Source organism: Polypterus senegalus, chromosome 11 (assembly GCF_016835505.1).
Source record: "Polypterus senegalus isolate Bchr_013 chromosome 11, ASM1683550v1, whole genome shotgun sequence".
In the NCBI taxonomy this organism is placed as follows: domain Eukaryota; kingdom Metazoa; phylum Chordata; class Cladistia; order Polypteriformes; family Polypteridae; genus Polypterus; species Polypterus senegalus.
In genome coordinates, this window is record NC_053164.1 from 143,025,676 (window position 1) to 143,039,933 (window position 14,258).

General features: G+C 38.4%; 1 long non-coding RNA gene across 1 annotated transcript; it reads left to right on the forward strand.

The window, feature by feature from the left end:
• Window positions 1–953: 953 nt before the first annotated feature.
• Window positions 954–12,417, forward strand: LOC120539824. The gene is made up of 3 exons (XR_005635692.1): window positions 954–1,408; window positions 1,769–1,962; window positions 12,287–12,417. It is a non-coding gene; the product is annotated as an uncharacterized LOC120539824 (long non-coding RNA).
• The last annotated feature ends 1,841 nt before the right edge of the window (window positions 12,418–14,258 follow it).

Below are 14,258 nucleotides of genomic sequence, written 5' to 3' on the forward strand. Positions count from 1 at the left end.
ACGCAATACTATGAAACTGATAGCATGCATTGATAGTAAAAACAGTAATCAAGTTTAACTGAGGGATGTTAGAATTGATTATCAGCAGGATCAAAAAAGTAATGAATTCTATTTAATGTTTTAGCCATAAAACTGTATTGCAATAGGTTATAGAACAAAAAACATTTCTTTTAGAGCTAGAAGTCAGCCTTTCTTTGATCGAAGTAATAATAAGAAGTCTTTACCAAATTAATATTTAAAAAGCACTGGACCAGACAAAATCAGTGGACAATAAGTATGCAGGCTCTCTGTTCTCATATGGGGAATAATTTTAAGGATGCACCAGGGAAGAATTTGAAGGGGACACAGCAACTTACACATCTTTGTTTTCATGCTTAGTCAACAAGACTCCAACCCAGAAGAAAAACCATGACCATCAACCCTCCAGTTCTACTTCTGATAACTTAAAAGCCCACACTATCAGTGTGACCCAACATTTGCGCGATAGACATATGAGGGCCGACAAAATAGCGGCGATTAAAACGCAGTGTCAAAATCACCCCGACAAACTCGCGAAGGTTTCATTAAATATGAATTACTAGTTTAAAGCATATATAATAATGTTTATTTTAGAAGTCAATATTATGAGACGCGGCATGCCATCAGCACGGCACGCAGATAGTCCTTAAGATCACGCCCTGCATATGTAGGAAGAATTGCAGCAAGACGTCTTGATAGTTGAGCGTATTTAGACTTGCTGGTTGCCTGACTGCTGGTAATTCCGCTTTGTATACGACGCGTTATGCCAACCCTCGACTGAGTTATTTGTTCGTGGCATGCCATCAGCAGTTATAACAGTTATAACCTAGCACATAATGTGTACATAATGCGCACGTACACGTCCCACTCTCTTGGCTTCTCTCGCGATTTTGTCGGCACGCATTTGACGAAAACCAGTTAGCGGATTTGTCGGCGCTCATTTGTCCGTTGCAGTTTTGTCGGGGCTCATATGTCTATCGCGTCGCGTCGGTGAACCTACTATCAAGAAATAGTTGTCATTTGAGGACAAGCAGCTGAGAGAGCTGAATTTATCAAGACTGTTTATATTTTTTCCTTAAACCTTACATTAGCCAATTATTGGCTAATTAACGAGGTTACTATTTCAATACCCCTATTCTTCCTGATAATTTACAGTATGTTATTTTCATTGTGTTTAAATGACTGATCTGATGAGCCTGCAAAATTTGCACGAATCTGTGCAGCAGTTGATGAGCAAGCAAGTAGAACAACTCAATATCTATGTGAAAAACCAGCAAAATATGTAGGCAGAGGCAAGGAAGACTGTGGTAGGTGCACTCAGGAGCAAGAGAGAAGTTTTTCTAGGAAAGGTACTGCTAAAACTTCACCACAAAGAAATGGAAGCAGATCTGTAAGTATTCAAGTATACTGACATCAGCTATCACTGGTCACCTGCAGAATGAGGCCACATGCTGTCCCTGTACCTTACATGGAAAGCTCTGCATGCTTATTGTGATTTGGGGAATACATTGTTCATAATTATCAAATTTAACATGGGAAATATTAACACAATGAGTAGTCACTCATACTGCTTCTGCCAGAGGGTACCATAAGTGGAAATAAATATCTCCAAACCTTTGACAGCTCAAACTTTTAAATTGTGGGGCCATGCAGAAAAGTGGTTAAAGCTCAAAGAATGTTTCAGTGATCCAGTTGTTGAGACTGTAGCCACTGATCTTCTAGTACATTATCTATCAGTTTCTATTGACAGGTTGGTGCAATGACATTCCAGGAAGACAATGGCAGAGCTCATTGAAATTACTCACTTCACCCCACGAAGAATGACATTTGGTCAAGATGGAGGAAAAAAGCACTGCCAAGAAGCCCTCTCGTACCACCTCAGAGAGGCCTGCCACACCATTACCAAGTGCCTTTACCTTGACAAACAGGGGGAATGCACCTTGAGTAAGGAATGATGCTATTGCATGCTAGTTATGTTTTCCTCTTTATCTATCCCCTACTGTTAGGGTGATGGTAGTTAAGAAGCATAAAGTCATTACTGTGGTGGATTCAGGGGCTAGCATTTGTATGGTTAACTCTCGTCTGGTTTTATTGTAATAGTATTTAATATAAAATGCCTCATTTATCTGTTTTCATTGCAAGAGCCTATCATATCCTTGGTGGATATTCTCTGCGGAATCGCTCAGATGACTAGTTCTCCCTAAACCTCCCCATGAAGTCATTATGTGGTATTATTGGTAAGAAATAAACAGCAGTATTCTATATCTTTCTCGAAACCTATTTGTACTTAATTCTTACCTACCAACTGCTGAATTGTCATGAAAGAAAAAGACTTACTCGCATCAGATATGCTGTGCATCCAAGTGTGCAGAGAATGTTACAGTGTTGTTGCTGACACCTCACTGCGCCCTCCTCATCTCTGATGGAGCAGTATGAAAATAGGAAGACATTGACTGGGGTTATTAGGGAAACCAAGCCATTAGGGGTCTTCCTCTCACAATTTACATTTCACTATTTAAAATGGAACAGTTGCATGATACAGTAACTCCCCCAAGCATACCAGAAACGCTAGAGACTCAGTAAACCAACACCATGCTGCAGATTGTATTTTAATAATTTATTTTATTAGGTAAGTAGTCAACAAGGTAAAGAATGCTGTTTGCTATTACTCCTTTGCCCATATCACCGTGAAAAATAGAGGCCAATACATAACCATATAATAGAATACCTCAGTGGAGATATAGCATTACAAAGAATAAAACAAAGATTTTAGTGGCCTACAATTTAAAGAAAGAGATGTTTTGTGCTACATGTCCTAAAGTGTCAGTTAAATAAAATCCCTAGAAAACAGAGGGCAGCATTGGTTCTTTTCTCATTAATTGTTATTCATTTTGAATGCTTCACCATAGATATTGTCGGTTTGCTGGATCCAGCATCTCACAATCACAAATGTATTCTACTTAGTATCCTGAAGCAAAACCTCTTTCAATATTACATATTCCAAAACAATTGCCTTGGAGCAAGTTGGGGGTGTTGTTGGCATGCATGGGAGGTCCTCATGAATCAAAGGACCTCATTCATGTCTGAGACATTTAAACAAACAGACAAATGTTTCAGAATTAAAACACCTTAAAACATCTGTGGGTCATCTACAAATAGATGGTTTGGTTGAATGAGTTAACCAAACACTAAAACAGATGCAGAGGAAGCTTGGCAAAGGAGAGGGGAAGGATTGGAATCAACTATTACTGCTCAAATTGTTTACATATAAGGAGGGGCCCCAGGTGTTCATTGGATTTTCTACTCTTGTTATATGGTAGACAACCCTGATGGATCCTTAACACAGATAGGAAGATAGGGAACTGCAGCCTTATGCCCAAAAATATACTGGAATCATTGGAAGGTTTGAATGATTGTTTCTCAATGTGCAAAGGGGCTCCCTCCGCAGGTTTCAGCTTGGGGTAGGGTCATGGTTCTCATATCCATCACCCACTCTCAGTGGTTAGCACACTGGCAGAAGCAGTTTGAGATTAAGGAATGGAAGGATCTGTTGAATTATGTGGTAAGTCAGCACAAGAGATGCCCTAAAAAGCAAACCTGCTGCATTAATTTGCCTCAGCACTGGGGAACAACTGTTCTTCCACCAGAATAGCTAGTTGGTGTATGTTTTAAAATCTGCAAAGGATACTGTGAACAAAAAGCTTGGTCTTACTTACTAAATCGCATATGATATCCTCAGCAACCCCAGTGCGATGACTGGTGTTTTTAATTAATCTTTTGTGCTGTTTCTGGGGAGTTTTTGGGACTTCTACAGTATATGTGGTGTTTGGGGTTTATTTGATCCAGGGAATTTTATTATGGTGTTTTGAGAAAGTTACAGATTTTTATTTTCTATCCCATTACATCATTTTATTTATTTATGGGCACCACCATTTTAAAGCAATCCTACCCATACCCATAAGAGTGTATGACGCTTAATGTCATTGTTGCAACTGGATTGGTGTTCGACTTTTTTGCTTGTAAGAATTTCCTTGTTAACAAATTTGTTTTTAAAATGTTTTTTAATTGTTGATTTACATTCTAAACTTGATGTCAGATTGATTTGATTTTTTGGTAACTACTTTGGCTTGAATTATTAACAATTTTTCTTCTCCTGATCGTTTCTTATAAAATTCTCTCATCTCATTCTGAGTCAGAACACCCCAAAGTCATAGTTTCTATTATTATTATTATTATAGCACATTATTGTCTCTTCAATGCGCCATGCACATTTTTTTAAAATTATTTTGGGCTTTATTGTATGATTATGATAATATTTTGCAGTCATGTTTTTGATGTTGCTAAGACCCCTTTTTTGTTTTGTGTTTTGAATAGCAGTCACTGCCATTTTGTGTGTTTGTACATGACCATGAACATGTTGCTTACAGTTGCTATGTATGACTGTTCCTAGTCTTGGGCATCATGTGAGATATTACGTCATGTATATATTTTTGCTGTCATCACACTATTTTCTGTGTCTAAGTTTCCAGATACATTCTTAAATTGCTGTTGATAGTTTCCAAGTCTTCTCTGGAATAAGGACTTCTCATATTTTTTTTTTACTTTGGTTTTAGTTTAAATATTGGACAAAAAAGTTTTGGTTTTCTTTTGAACTTTCTAGTTTTGACCCTTTCTGGCTACGATTTACAGTTTTTTTTTTCCACTTCATCTCCCAGTCAATTGCACTATTGAGTTTCATGTTACAATGGACGAACGTTACAGTGTTAGAGGAATTTGCATTTACTGCACATGTCCATATGGATGTTTTCTGGGGACTCCAGTTTTCTCTCAAGGTCCACAGATAAGCCCTAACACATATTGATGCCAACTAAAAACACAGAGCTAGAAAAGGTTGGTATTTAATATAAGAAAAACACTAATTATTCCGTACTAGCCATTCCCCACGGCTTCATCCGCATAGTAGTGAAACAGAAACAGAACTTTAAAAATCAATCAACAAAAAGGTATCACTAGCTAAGCGGAGGCAAGTTACGCTCCAAAACACAGAGGTAGACCGACTGCCCACTCCTGACGTCACACTTCCCCCTCCCCTTGGCCTGCAACCTTTGTCTCGGATTGGCGCGAATATATGGCTCCTTCAAGCAAACTATGATTTTTAGCGCAGTGAGATAAGTTGTAAAATCAACTGGAATGTTCAAGGAATTTATAGAAAAAAACCTGATCTAAATCCGTTAAGTAGTTCTCTCATGAAAGGTGGACAGACATACAGACAGATGCTGGATTTTATATATATATATAGAGATGTGATCAAATACATATTTTAGATAGATAGATAGATAGATAGATAGATAGATAGATAGATAGATAGATAGATAGATAGATAGATAGATAGATAGATAGATAGATAGAAGTTTATCAAGCTTTCTTAGGGAGAGCTAATCTATCTAACCCTTTATTGTTTGAATTCATTTATGCAAATGAGGTAGCTTAATCTAACTATTTTGTTTTCCTTTGCTGTATACTGAATTCACAGATAAATTTAATCACAATCTTGTTTTAAGCTGTCATTGTGCTGGTTTTTTGGAGCAGGTAAAGCAGATTAGGGCTTCTCAAATAAAACAGTTGTGGACAATCTGTTTTAATAAGAATTGAATGTTTTTTCTATCTTTTACAATACATTATCCATATACTATAAAAAAGAGAACACAGAGCATTATTAACAAGTCATTCAGTATCTAGCCTCCATTCAGGCATGTTGCAGTACTAGGGATTTACATTATTTGCTTTTCTGGTCTGTGCAAAACATATTACTTTTTAGAGTAAAGTTGTACTCTTAGTTCCTTGTAAATAGTATCATCTTTGGATGGCTAGATTCATTGTATAGACAAAGTCCGTAAGCTGAGCTATTGCTTAGGAGCAGGTGCTGTGCAATTTATTCACCCTTTAGGATCTGTGTAGATCAGGCCCTTTTGAGTTACCTTGTTGAAGGCCTTGGGCACATCCAGAAAGATAGCGCTAATTGGTTTCTTTTATTGAAACCTAATATGATGTATTCAATAACTCATAAGAGTTTTTGGGCAGTGGAGCAGCCAAGTCTGAATTCATATTATACTGTACATCACTGATGATGCCTTTCTACAAAGTATGATAGAGTTTAAGCTACTAAATAAAGGTACTGCTAGAAGGCCACCATTTGAATGAAGGCAGGGTGCGCATTAATGTAGTAATCAGGACACACATACTCTCTGTCATTTTCTGTTACCCAATGTGGTCTTGATGCACGGGCTGCTATCTTCTCCAAATGCTGTCATACTGTGCAGGTTGTGTGTGTGTGTGTTGGTTATGAATTTATAGAGGACAGCAATTCAAAACTTCTAGGTATTGAGGATTGGGGTTAGGAAAATGGTGAAAAGGAGCTGAAGCCTTGAAAAATACTAACGAACAGGCCAAAGCTTTTATAGTTCAAAATATACAGAAATGTTCAAATATACATCAAAAATACCCCACATTAAAAAATCCTGGCTTTCAAAGAACAAGGAAACAATGGTCCTTATTATAAGGAGAACATATTAGCAAAAATAGAAAAATAGCAAAATACTCAAATGATCAAAAAGAAAGCAAAAAAGATTTGTACGGTGGCCGAGAAGGGCGGATCAAGAAATCAAAAACCAAACACTGAACCAAAGTTCAAATCAGGCAAAGCAAAAGATATGCAATTAGATATATAATAAATGGACAGAACGGAACTTCATCACCCCTTTTGTTAGAAATCTCTGAAAATAAACTACCTTAGTATGGCCCAATAATACTCTCTCACAGAATTATATAGCACAATAGTTGAAAACAAACAGTAGATAATGAATAATAAAAGTGGAAAAGCAAGTATTGTAACAGTGTAGAAATATATATGTATTTGTGATAAAATAATATTTAGGTTATTTATATGTAAGTTTAAAGCTTACATAAATACACAGATCACAATGACACATTGAATATTACTGATCCTTAGTGATGTTTACAGTCAGTACCATTTCTGACTGATTTTTATTTTGAGTTCATTCTCAGTGGTTTGCATGCATTGTGCTTTGTCTACTGTACATTCATAATATATCTTCAATGATTTTAATGATATATCTAATATGATTTACTGGCTATACAGGATGTTGGTGAAAGACATATGTGCAGTTGTTGTGAAAATCGGACATTGTCAATCGAAAATCAGAAACGTCAATAAATATACTGCATGAATCTTTCCACCACTGATGAACAAAGCAATATTTTTAGTTTGCAGTAGGGAGTGAGACTCCTCTTGCTGTGTTTGCAGACAGGAATAAGTCTGCTTCTTGAAGGAATGGAACAAGACGTTTTCAGAATATGGGTGGCAAAGCTCTTAAAAGTTAAGTTCGAGCTGAACTCTAATGGGAGGCACATCAATCAGTTTTGATTTTTCTGACATGGAGAGTACATGATCTGGTAATGTTTTTAGAAAACCAGTATATGTGTTTGCTTACTGGTTTGCTGTCTGTTTTTTTATCCTAATAAACTGATATTGTCTTGAGTTTTACAATACTATAATGTCTGGATCTGATAAACAGTAGCACAGGCAACAGATACAGAGTGCTAGATAGGAGCAGAGCCATGGAGTGTAAGCAGTATAAAATGAGTCATGTGGAAGGATGAGGCGGTTTGCATTGAATTAAGAAATTGTTTAAGAATCGAAGCATTACGCACATCTAAATCTGTTCCTCAGAGAGTGGCAATCAGGGCGGCTGATGGAACAGTCCTTACGGATGACACTGCAGTTGTGACCTGCTGGACTGGCTGCTTTAAGCAGTTGTTCAAAGTTCATCCTCTGGCTAGGGTGTTGGATATCTCTGGGCTCACGGTTCTTGAGGCTGCAGGGCTCTATGGTATCTGGGGTGAACTTCTCCAGGCTGGTGGTAAGGCTGTCCTCCTGGGATTGCAAGCAATTTTGCTTCCATTTGGGAGACTGGCATCATCCCAACTGACTGGAAAACGGGACTTGTCATTCCTACCTGGAAAGGGAAGGGTGATCGCCTGGACTGCAGCAACTACAGGGGGATAACACTGCTCTCTGTGATGGGTATGGTCCTTGCTAGGGTCGTCCTCAATAGGATCCGTGATCACTTGTCCCCCCTGCTAGTGACCAGAACAGTCTGGTTTTACACCTAAGAAGTCTACCATTGACCACATCCTGGCACTGAGGGTTCTCATGGAGCGTAAACATGAATATCGGCAGAGTTTCTTTGCAGCCTTTGTCAGTTTTCGCAAAGTGTTCGACTCAGTTGATCGAGCTGCCCTGTGGGATATCCTGAGGGTTCGCGGGATCCCCTCAAAGTTGCTGGATATCATGGCTGGACTGTATACTGGTAATGTGAGTGTTGTGCAGAGTGGAGGCAGGACCTCTGTGTTTTTCTCAGTTGATTGTGAGGTTCATCAGGTGTGTGTTCTTGCTCCTACTCTGTTCAGTGCTTGTATGGACTGGGTGTTGGGCAAGATCGTGGGGTCCATCAGCTGTGGGGCATCTGTTGGTGAAGTAAGGTTCATGGATCTTGACTTTGCTGACAATGCTGTGACCTTCTCGGAGTCAATGGAGGCTCTGATTGGGGCACTCGAGAGAGTGAGTGAGGAGTCTGAGTCTCTGGGCTTGCAAAAGTCCTGGATAAAAACCAAAATCCAGGTCTTTAATGACCTCTTGGGGACAGCCATCAGTAGTGTGTCTGTCTGCGGAGAGAGTGTTGACCTTGTCGAGAGGTTTACTTACCTTGGCAGTGACATTCATGTCTCTGGTGACTCTTCCTATGAGGTCAGTAGACGGATTGGGAGAGCATGGGGGGTCATGAGGTCACTGGAAAGGGATGTGTGGCGCTCCTGATATCTATGCAAAAGGACGAAGGTCCAAGTCTTTAGAGTCCTGGTGCTTCCTGTCTTGCTATATAGTTGCGAGACATGGACGTTATCCAGTGACCTCAGATGAAGATTGGATTCCTTTGGTACTGTCTCTCTCCGGAAAATCCTTGGGTACCGTTGGTTTGACTTTGTGTCGAATGAGTGGTTGCTCACGCAGTCCTGAATGAGGCACATTACCTGCATTGTGAGGGAGCGTCAGTTATGTTACTACGGCCATGTGGTGCATTTCCCTGAGGTTGATCTGGCGCGTAAGATCCTCATTGCTGGGGACCCAAGTGGCTGGACCAGGCCAAGGGGTCACTCATTTAACACCTGGCTGCGGCAGATAGAGGGTCATTTCTGGAGGGTGGGACTGGACTGCGTGTCTGCCTTGGGGGTTGCAAACTGGGATCCTGAGTTGTTTCATTGTGTAGTGGGTGCAGCAATGCACTGTATGTACCAGTGCATGCTCCCCAACTTGACTTGACTTGTATTTATGATCAACTTATATGCATGAGTGGCATTCACCAAGGAACTTAATGTGTGCTGAGAAGGAGTAACATGGGCAAATGATAGAGTCTCCAGTTGCTATAACTGGGAGTTGCGCATCAGGTGGGTATCTCCTAGGGCCAAACAGCAGGTGCTTGGTTAAGGCTTGGGCTGTAAACTCAGTCCTCATTTGCACTACTGCAAAATGTTTACTCATCTCAATCCATAATTAGAAATAAATGCTCTTATTTTATGAAAATGTACAGTATAAATAATATGGAAAGAAGTGTTTTGTACACATTGAAAAATGTTATGTACGAATTCATTGAATGTGTCTTTTCATTTTGTGAAATTGTTTGTAAGGAGTTGTTGTATAATTGGTGGTACAAATGGACAAACAGCACAACATTAAAATTCTTCTTTCTTTTCTACAGCAAGTACATCCACTAAAACACAAAGTTTTACAACTCATTGGATGGAATGTGAGCTGCCTTTTACCAAAGATAATTTTTTTTCTATTAGAGGAAAGCATGTGCCCCGACTGTGTTTATAAAAAAATGCAAACTAGGACCATGTGAAGAGAATTTGGATTTTACTTTTCATATCTTTGTTTACGTGCCAGTTCCCACTACAGAAGTCAGCTATATATTTTTTTTACATCTTCATCAGTTTCCATTCAACATTAAGATTTACTATGTATTCCTATGCTGCCACGTTGCCATTTCTTGACTTTAATCTTTCCACTCATTTTCAAAGTCTGAATCTTATGTTCATTACCAAAGCACTGATCTAAGCAAACAAGCATTTCCAACGACCACCCATTATCTCCTTCTGACAACCACTTAATCTGAACAGGTCCATTTATGATTCACAACCACTATTCACAGCACAGCACTCGTCATTTGAGATATAACATACTCTACCACAAGTAATCCTTTCTACAACAATTTGGCCATACCTTTACCCGTTCAACTTATTAAAGCCACTTATGCTAGAATGATAACCTTATTTACAGATTTCTTGTAGAGAGTGTTAAGAACAACAGGTAGATGGGTAAAATAAAGGCATTTAAATTAAAGACCTCAGCAGTCTCATTGTGGACGAATCAATGATCTTTTTGTATACATTTTGCTAAAAGTACTTAAAAACATATATCAAACTAAACCAGCAGAATCAAAATTCATTGTGACATGCTGTTAGACCTAAATGACTAACTAATTTCCTAATCCTATTCTTAATCTTCTCTTCTTGCGTTTGTCTTTATTTTCTCCCCGTTCCCCACCCCATGTTGGATGTATATATGTTGTCTGTGTTCTCCATATCTCTACAGCAGAAATTATACCAAATGTTTTCTCTATTTTGTTATCAATTTTCATTGTGAAATTAACTTTTTTGTTTCCTTTTTGCAAATGCTCGCTAATGCTCCCACACTGAAACTCTGTAAAAAACTTTAATACTTAGTCTTCTCTCTAATATTATTTGCATTTGTGGTTAGTACAATATCTGGATAGCTGTTAGTATTATTAAAACATTGTTAATTTTATATCCTAAGTTTTGCATTTTCCAATGTACAATATGCTGAATTTTTTTCACAAAAATTAAAAGCAACCTATACTGACAAAATATACAATAGTATATATACTATATATAGTATAGTTTAGCTAGTTGCTAAAGGTTTTTAAAACACATCCGAACGTTCCTTCCAGACTGGATGTGTGTAGCTGTACATGCCCAAACAATCTTAGTCTTTTTCTTCTCAGCATAATACCTTTTGCCTCCACACAAGCTGTTTATCTTAGCTCGGCTTTCATCTTCCTCTCACACTCCATACAGTATATTCACATGATCATTCTCTTCTTTGCTCTCTCTAGCTTTGTTTCATATTCTGCCTTTACCAGCCAGATTTCAGTCACATGTGGGAGTCAGTCTTCTTAGCCTTAACACACCAAAAACCCGATCTCTATTCCAAACTCACCCTAGCTGTCTGACCTTCTCTTCAGGATGTATATGTTTATTAATGTTACTTGAGCATATGGTTGTTTAAGAAATGTTTGACCCTGATGCCATGCCTCCTAAGAACTACACAATAATTATTCAAACAGAGGAGCTGAAGCAGATGCTCTTGTATTTCATGAATATGACTGAATCAAAGAACTTTGTAAAAAATTAAGAAACTGGCAAAGGACATAATGGCAATCATATTGCACATATATTAAGTGCAAAACTAGGTATGTCTTGATAACAAAAGCCTTCAATATTTAGTTATCGACTCCGCCAGTGCAGTAGACGCTTGTAAAGTTTCAAAAGTAAACAAAATTTTATCTACCCTTTGCTGTTATATAATACCACAGTGATCTTTAACTTGTCGACTGTGTGTAATTTGTTATGGTACCCTGAATTAGATAACATCAATGGGCGCATAGAGGAATCATCCAGATATGCATGAAGAATCTCTTTAAATTCATCCCATTTCTTCTCAGTTGTCTGTACAGTTTATTCCTGTAAGACCTTCTTGCATACATTCAAAATTTATTTGAAATCTGTTTTAGATTGAATCCTGTTCCACAACACAGTGAAATTTAATATTTTGTGTTAAGTGCATCCTATAATTACAATAATTTCTGTATTCTGAATTCTCTTTTTATTATTACAGTCTATCAAGTCATAATATACATCCCCTCTCTTGGTACTTTAACATAGTGAGTTAAAAAACAATTATTCATTGCTTTTATGAGTTCCTGCTGTGGTGACCCACAATTTATTGGAAATTTCCAGTATATATTTCAGTAATTAAAATCACCCATGACATTGACATCCTCATCTAAACTTCATCCAGTTTATGAATCCTTTTCCTCTTTTTTAATTACAGGGTTGTAAGGCCATACCAGACACAAGGCAAGAACCAGCTTTAAAAGAGATGTACTGTATATAACCATGTAAATCTACATTTCCCTTCAGTCTACAATATAGATGTTTAGACCCAGGAGTTAAATTAAATCTGAAAAGGTGAGTCTTCAGTACGTTTTTAAAATTAGAGATGCATACATCTGTTAAATCACATATAATACTGTGTAGTCCGTGATTCTAAAATACTGGTAAGGGATGGCTGGTTGCTCAACCCCTTCCGGAGAATGACAACCCTTATGGGACAGGCTGCTTCACCCCACAGTGTTCAGCTGAGGGAGGGGCAATGTAAGTGATGGCTGGCAGCTCAACCCAGTCGGGACGCCCCAAGAATGGACAGATGGGGGAAGGCAGCTACTTTTAGTCACTGCTTTCCCCCAAGACACTAGATGGCAACTTTCCTGCAGCATAACAGTGCCCTGGATTCCTGCAGGGTACCATGGGATCTGGAGGGAGGTGGCCGTGCTATGAATGCTGCCGGCCGGGTCACCTGTGGAGAAGATGCCTGTACAGATCCAATGAGGATATTAAGGGACGACGACAGAGTAGTATCTCCCCGCAGTTCTCTTGGTTATGTTTCGCAGGGCAAAGCCACAGACAGGCCAATGCAGACAACCACTTCCAGAGAACAACAGCCCTCATGGGAACCCAGGGCACCATTATGCTGCAGGGAAGTTGCTATCTAGTGTCTTGGGGAAAGCAGTGTCTAAATGTAGCTGCCATCCCCCATCCTTTCATTCTCGAGGTGTCCTGGCTGGGTTGAGTTACTGGCCATCCCTTACATTGTCTATTCTGCTAAAGAAACCTCCCTGTTAGCAGCTGAGATATTCTGACCTTCCTACTCTACCACAACTCTCAGTGGTTGTTTATTTAGGTATGTTGTTCCTACTGCCTGGAGCAAACAGAAGAGTTTTATTCAGTTTTTAAATGCACTTCCATTTAATTAGCTCATGCCACTTTACAATAACAACAAATGTACTGTGCAACATTATGTTGAAACATTAACAGGGAATCATTTACTGTGTAAAAAGATATTCAGATGTACACAGGGTGTTATTTTTAAATCAATATTTCAAATGTTCTAGTTCATACGGCTTTTGTAATATCAGTAGGTAGAGAGTTCCAGAGTTTGGGTTCCCTATAGCTAAAGGTTTGCCTTGTACACTAGCTTCTTATCCTTGCAATTTTTACATACCTTCATGCGTTATGTATCTGGACTGCAGTGTACATAACGGAGTAATGCATTTATAAGTTCTGTAAGATAGGGAGGGCTAAACTGTTTACAAATTTATATGTGAGATAGAGGATTTTCAAGTCTGTCGTAAACTTTTAAACATAGAGTTATGTGTTTTTTAGCTTTGTTGGTATGATGTAATTTAACTGTAGTGTAGTAAGTGGATCATTTCATTTGGTTTTCTTATTATTTTATATTTCATTTAAAATGTTCATGGATACCACAGTATTGCAGTGGTCAGTGATGCCGTCATGAATCTGTGTCTTGAGTTTAAATCTTGTACCCTGTCATTATCGGTGTGGAGCTTATATATTCTCATAGTGGCAGCGTAGCTTTTCCTCCACATACTCCAGTTTCCCTCACACATATCTAAAGACATTTATGTTAGGTTAACTGCCAATCCCATATGGACTCTTTGTCAGGGTCAATGTGTGCTTATTTGAACTCTGTGATGGACTGACACCTTAGAAATGTCAGGCTGCAATCAGTGTTATCAGAATAGGCCCTAACCACCTGCAACCCTAACTTGAATTAAGCAGGTTTGAGAGATATCTTCTGTTCTGTAAACAGTGTCAGACTGCTTTTGATTTTTGTATCACCTTTTTAAAATTTGTCATGCTGAAAAAAAACAACAAAGCTATTTTTATAAACTGTGATATAGTTTGTTTGACAGAGTAGAGAAGTAGGTAACATAATTTGTAGG